The sequence below is a fragment of the Penaeus monodon genome, chromosome 16 (assembly GCF_015228065.2).
Source record: "Penaeus monodon isolate SGIC_2016 chromosome 16, NSTDA_Pmon_1, whole genome shotgun sequence".
Taxonomy (NCBI): domain Eukaryota; kingdom Metazoa; phylum Arthropoda; class Malacostraca; order Decapoda; family Penaeidae; genus Penaeus; species Penaeus monodon.
Genome location: NC_051401.1, coordinates 36,239,231 through 36,246,804, shown reverse-complemented (window position 1 = coordinate 36,246,804; position 7,574 = coordinate 36,239,231). Strand labels below are relative to the sequence as shown.

Sequence of the window (7,574 nt, the reverse complement as noted above, 5' to 3'; positions counted from 1 at the left end):
AATAGATGTCTCCGAAAACCAATCGAATATCACTTTATGATAAGTGTAATCAGAAATTACTAAGATATCCCCATTTATCGCTTCTTGCAGGGTAAGTTCATCCGTATCCACTTCGCCCCCAATGGCAAGCTGTCCGGCGCTGACATCGAGGTGTACCTGCTGGAGAAGGCTCGCGTCATCTCGCAGCAGGCTGCTGAACGAGGCTACCACATCTTCTACCAGATGATGTCCGATCAAGTCCCTTACATGAAGAGTAAGTACCGCATGGCTTTATAGTGGCACTACCGGAAAATCGCGTAATTCTTACCAATTGAATTAATGATAACTAGTGAGGCAACTATAAATAACTGAAAAAATCCTTGTTTTTAACGGACATGATAGTTACAATTATTCGACCAAGTATTACTTTTCAATGATGAAAAACCACCATGATAATGTGAGAGCTTACAAACAGAATTTCCCAACAGAAATATGTCATCTTACTGACGACATCTACGACTACAACTACGTTGCTCAGGGCAAGGTCACTGTGCCTTCTATTGATGACAAGGAAGACATGGAATTCACACACGTTAGTGTTTGATATTTTGTTAATGGATGTTAAGTTAACATCCACAATAACCATAATAAACTGAGCTTTCCAAAGTTACTGACAAAAATCAAATATGTAATAAACACACACACACACATATATATGTGTATGTGTGTGTGTATATACATTATTATTATATATATACACACACATATGTGTTTGCGTGTGGGGTGTGCGTGTGCGTGTGCGTCCGTGTGTGTGTGTGTGTGTGTGTGATTAATACACAAAAAATGTCATCCATGATCACTTCCTTCCAACAGAACGCTTTCACAATTCTGAACTTCACTGACCAAGAGCGCGATGACGCCTACAAGCTCACTGCTTCCGTCATGCACATGGGCAACCTCAAGTTCAAGCAGAGGGGCCGAGAAGAGCAGGCCGAACCCGACGGTACCGAGGTATTCAACCGACATTTATCTTTCATTTTTATGGCAGTGGAAGGCATATGCATTTTTATCTCTCTTTTATCCTGGAAGCTTTAACCCACTCCGCCCTTCCAGGCTGGTGATATTCTTGGTGAGGTTATGGGCGTCGACAGAGCTGAGCTGTACAAGAACCTGTGCAAGCCCAAGATCAAGGTCGGCGCTGAGTTCGTCACCCAGGGAAGAAACGTTAATCAGGTTAACTACTCCGTTGGTGCTCTGGCAAAGGCCCTGTTCGACCGTCTCTTCAAGTGGATCGTGAAGAAGTGTAACCAGACCCTCGAGACCGGCATGAAGCGTGCCATGTTCATCGGCGTGCTTGATATTGCTGGTTTTGAGATCTTTGACGTAAGCCTTTCGTTTCTGCCGTTTCGCACTGGGTTAATATTGCTGAATAGGTTTGAAATTCCACAATTGCTCAATTGTTTCTCTTGTTGGTCACTCAACTAGGGACTTTTCTTTCTCAATATCTTACTTATATAATGATGTTCCTTTGTACAGTACAACGGCTTCGAGCAGATTTGCATCAACTTCTGTAATGAGAAGCTGCAGCAGTTCTTCAACCATCACATGTTTGTGCTGGAGCAGGAGGAATACAAGTCAGAAGGGATTAACTGGCAGTTCGTCGACTTCGGTATGGATCTGCAAGCCTGTATTGAGCTCTTCGAGAAGGTATGTTCTGCCGGTTGATGTGTTGTTTCGAATTAATTACAATGTCTTCGAGATATCCCTTCAGCTGGACATATAAATGTATGAGAAATTCCAATATACATCTTGATTATTTCATTGCAGAAACTCGGTCTCCTCGCTATTCTCGAGGAGGAATCCATGTTCCCTAAGGCTACTGACAAGACGTTTGAGGAGAAGCTGAAGGCCAACCATCTGGGCAAGTCTCCCTGCTTCATCAAGCCTAAGCCTCCCAAGCCAGGCCAGTCTGAGGGTCACTTCGCCATCGTTCACTACGCCGGCACTGTGACTTACAATCTGAGTGGCTGGCTGGAGAAGAACAAGGATCCCCTCAACGACACTGTCGTCGATCAGCTCAAGAAGGCTACTAATCAGTTGCTTGTATTGTGCTTTGCTGACCATCCTGGTCAGTCTGGTGACGCTGGTGGTGGAAAAGGTAGGATTCACATGAAACTGAAATTTCCAAACATATTATCCTTATGATTTTAGGAACTTATAACTTCTATTTACCTATGGCGATTCCTGTCTTGTTTCTTTTCTACCTATTCATACATTTCATTAATTTATTATTTAATACACATATTTACTTCTTCATTAGGCAAGGGAGGTAAGGGTGGCAAGAAGGGGTCCGCTGGCTTCAAGACTGTGTCCTCTGGGTATAGGGTAAGTATATGTTATTTTCAATGCAGTTTCCTGGCTCGTGAAAATGCAGGTCTTTTGCAGTGTTTGAGAGATGTATCGATAGTAGTTGTCTTTATTATCATAACTCAATATGTCGTTCATTTCCTCAGGACCAACTGAACAGTCTCATGACGACCCTGCACTCTACTCATCCCCACTTCATCCGTTGCATTGTGCCCAACGAGACAAAGACGCCAGGTATGGGGCCGCGCAAAACATACATGCAAATACATGCAGCATATACCCCAGTAATCACTCTTATGTTAAGCAATAGTTAATTAACGCCTCTGCTATCCCCTCACCAGGTGCTGTTCAGGCTGGTCTTATCATGCACCAGCTGACCTGCAACGGTGTGCTCGAGGGTATCCGTATCTGCCGCAAGGGCTTCCCCAACAGGATGCCTTACCATGACTTCAAGCACCGGTTAGTCCTTTTGCAGATTGTTCATAAGCGATGAATTGTGTTCTTTTCTGGCAACATAAAGAGTGTAGAGAATCTTTTCTCATGGAGATCTGTTCTTCACTAGCTACAAGATCCTCGCCCCTGAAATCATGATCAGTGAGAATGACGACAAGAAAGCAGCAGAGAAGACGTTCGAGAAGGCTGGACTTGACACAGAACTTTTCCGTTGCGGTAAAACTAAGGTCAGTATTTTTGGTTTTTAGTATTTCACTTCTTAGCACACACGCATACACACAACTAAACACACACACACAACTAAACACACACACACACATAGGTGTGTGTGATTATTTGTGTGTGGTGTGTGACCATGTTATATATATATATATATATATATATATATATATATATATATATATATATATATATATATATATATATATATATATATAAATGTGTGTGTGTATACAGACACACACACACACACACATACACACACACACACATACACACACACACACACACACACACACACACACATACACACACACACACACACACACACATACATACATACATACATATATATATATATATATATATATATATATATATATATATATATATATATATATATATATGAGTAAGGGTGTTTATACACAGAGATTTACACATATGAACACACATACAAACATATATAGATACGCATATATATCTATATGTATATATATGCATACATACATATATGTGTGGGTGTGTGTGTGTGTGTGTTCGTGTGTTTGTGTATATAAACACTAACAGACACACACACACACACATATTCATATACATGTATATATATACACACATATATAACTATGTATGTTTGTATACATACACATATCCTTAAAACGTATTCTTTATTCCCTACAATTTTGTTTTAATATACGTCATAGGTATTCTTCCGTGCTGGTGTCCTGGGTACCATGGAGGAAATTCGTGATGAGCGTTTGGGCAAAATCATCACCTGGATGCAGTCATGGATCCGCGGAATAATCGGTCGCAAGGAATATCTCAGGCTGCAGGAGCAGCGCGTATCCCTGGTCGTGCTGCAGCGTAATATCAGGAAGTATATGGCCATGAGCAACTGGTCTTGGTTCATCTTCTGGCAGAAGGTGAAGCCTCTTATCAACCAGCCCAGGCTGGAAGACGAGATTAATAGACTCAAGGATAGGGCTGAGAAGGCCTGTCAAGACTTAGAGCGCGAATCTACTCGCAGGAAAGAACTTGAAGACTCCAACACTAGTCTTACTGAAGAGATGAACGACCTGAAGGTTACCCTTGAATCTACAAAGGGTAATGTCTCCCAGTTCATAGAGGAGATGGCCAAGCTGTCTGCTCAGAGAACTGACCTAGAATGTCAGTTGAACGTAAGTAAATAATAGTGATAATATTGTCGTTTGCGCATTGAAAATCTGCACTAAATGTGAACAGGAATTGAGAAACGGTATGTTGACTATTACATGACATATTTTCAAATTACAGGACGCAACAATGAGACTCCAAAAAGAAGAAGAGTCTCGAACTCAAATGTTCCAGTCGAAGAGGTTGGCTGAACAAGATGTCAACGCCATGAAAAAGGATATTGAAGACTTTGAGCTGAATGTCCAGAAGACTAATCAGGACAAGGCAACGAAGGATCACCAGATCCGCACCTTGAACGATGAGATCGCACACCAAGACGAAATCATCAACAAGATTAACAAGGAAAAGAAGCTCCTGCAGGAGATGAACCAGAAGACCGCCGAGGATCTGCAATCCATTGAAGATAAGGCTAATCATCTTAATAAGGTCAAGTCGAAGCTTGAACAGACACTTGACGAGCTTGAAAGTTCGGTCGATCGCGAGAAGAAGCTTCGTGGAGAAGTTGAAAGATCGAAGAGGAAGGTCGAAGGTGATCTGAAGCTAACCCAGGAGAGCGTCTCTGACCTCGAACGTCAATACAAGGATGTAGAACAAAACATCCAGCGTAAAGACAAGGAAATCGGTTCCCTTGCATGCAAACTCGAGGAAGAACAAGGCTTTGTGTCCAAGGTGCAAAAATCTATCAAGGAATTGCAATCTCGCATTGAAGAACTAGAATCTGAGGTCGAACACGAGCGACAAGCCAGAGCCAAGGCAGAGAAGAGCAAGGGAATGCTTGCTCGCGAGCTCGGCGACCTGAATGAGCGTTTGGACGAGGCAGGCGGTGCTACCAACGCCCAGGCTGAGCTCAACAAGAAGCGTGAGGCAGAGCTGGCTAAGCTGCGACGGGATCTCGAGGAATCCAACATCCAGCACGAGTCAGCGCTTGCTGGCCTTCGCAAGAAGCACAATGACGCCGTCGCTGAAATGACCGAACAAATTGATCATCTCACGAAGATGAAGAACAGGTGGGTAATGAAATATTGGGGCAACTGATTTTAGAATTCATCACACAAATAGTGTCTCTTTGCGTACACATATATCTATCTACATACATGTGTGTGCGTGTGCGTGTGCGTGTGTGTGTGCGTGTGTGTGTGTGTGTGTGTGTGTGTGTGTGTGTGTGTGTGTGTGTGTGTGTGTGTGTGTGTGTGTCTGTGTGTGTGTAAACACACGCATACGTACGCACGCATATATATATATATATATATAATATATATATATATATATATATATATATATATATATATATATATATAGAGAGAGAGAGAGAGAGAGAGAGAGAGAGAGAGAGAGAGAGAGAGAGAGAGGGAGAGAAATAGACAGAAGGCTGTGCATGCATGTATAGGTATATGAATTATAGAATGATGTGGAGATTAACTTAAACTTCGTTTCCAACAGGACTGAAAAGGAGAAGGAAATGATTAAGCGCGACGCCGAAGAAGCGAAGTCAGCTATGGACACCCTTTCTCGTGAGAAGGTAAAAATATGTATCTTTTTTTCATTTTTATATACAAATACATATTTATATAATCATATATATATATATATGTGTGTGTGTGTGCGCGCTCGTGTATATATATATATATATATATATATATATATATATATATATATATATATATATATATATATATATCATATATATATATATATATATATATATATATATATATATATATGTATATATATATACTTATATATGTACATACACACACACACACACACACACACACACACAAACACACACACACACACACAAACACACACACAAACACACACACACACGCACACACAAACACACAAACACACAAACACACAAACACACAAACACACAAACACACACGCACACACACACACAAACACACATGCACACTGTACATTCTTCTCACAAGAGCACGAACAGAGAGTGATGATTTTGCTTCCCCCGCCAGGCCATGGCTGATAAGACAAACAAGCAGATTCAGCAGCAGATCAATGATGTGAACTCCAAGCTGGACGAAGCAAACCGCAATCTTAACGACTTCGATGCTCACAAGAAGAAGCTTGCTATTGAGAACGCCGACTTGTTGCGTCAGCTGGAGGAGATAGAAGGCCAGATCTCTCAGCTGAACAATCTCAAGGTTTCTCTCACCACGCAGTTGGACGATACCAAAAAGATCGTCGAGGATGAGGCAAGGGTAAGGAATTTATAAATCCCCATTTACAGTCTCACAATTAAATCTATTTTTGTAGGTAGATATTCTATTTTGATTTTGAAATGCTAAATTTTTTCCCTTCTCCCTGCAGGAACGAAGCTCCCTTCTTGGTAAATTCCGCAACCTGGAACATGACCTTGACGGACTTCGTGAGCAGCTCGATGAGGAATCTGAAGCTAAGGCTGATGCCAATCGCCTGCTGTCCAAGGCTAATGCTGAAGCTCATATGTGGCGCTCCAAATATGAGGCTGAAGGTGTGGCTCGTGCCGAGGAGATTGAGGCCGCCCGCTTGAAGCTTGCCGCTCGCCTCGAGGAAGCTGAATTGCAGATTGAACAACTCAATGTTAAGAATCTGCAGATGGAAAAAGCCAAGGGGCGCGTACTGTCCGACATTGAGGAGATGCAGCTGCAGGTGGAACGTGCTCAGGGTCTGGCCATTGCTGCCGAAAAGAAACAGAAGAACTTTGATCGGGTTTGTCAACGAATGGAAGGTAAAGGTTGACGATCTTGCCGTGGAACTGGATGCTTCCCAGAAAGAATGCCGCCAGTATTCCACCGAGCACTTCCGCATTAAGGCCATGTACGAGGAAAATCTTGAGCATCTGGATGCTGTTCGTCGTGAGAACAAGAGTCTGGCTGATGAGATCAAGGACTTGATGGAGCAGATCAGCGAGGGTGGCCGATCCCTTCATGAGATAGAGAAGAATGCAAAGCGTTTTGAGATTGAGAAGGAGGAGCTTCAGGCTGCTCTCGAGGAGGCCGAGGTGGCACTTGAACAGGAGGAAAACAAGGTTCTCCGCGGGCAGCTGGAACTTAGCCAAGTTAGGCAGGAAATTGAAAAGCGAATTCAAGAAAAGGAAGAAGAATTCGACGCGACTCGGTAAGCATCTTCCTCATATAATTCGTAAAGAGCAGCCATGATTAAATATGGGAAGCAAAAACCTTTTGTCTTTTATATCTCATTTTTTTTTCCTTTTTTACAGAAAGAGTCATCAACGTGCAATTGACTCCATGCAAGCTTCTCTTGAGGCTGAGGCTAAGAGTAAGGCTGAAGCTCTCCGTATGAAGAAGAAACTGGAGTCTGACATCAATGAACTGGAAATTGCGCTCGACCAGTCTAACAAGGCCAACGCTGACATTCAAAAGGCA

At 42.4% G+C, this 7,574-nt stretch overlaps 1 pseudogene; it reads left to right on the top strand.

The window, feature by feature from the left end:
* Nucleotides 1–7,574, top strand: part of LOC119582753 — a 25,790-nt pseudogene that overhangs the window by 17,228 nt on the left and 988 nt on the right.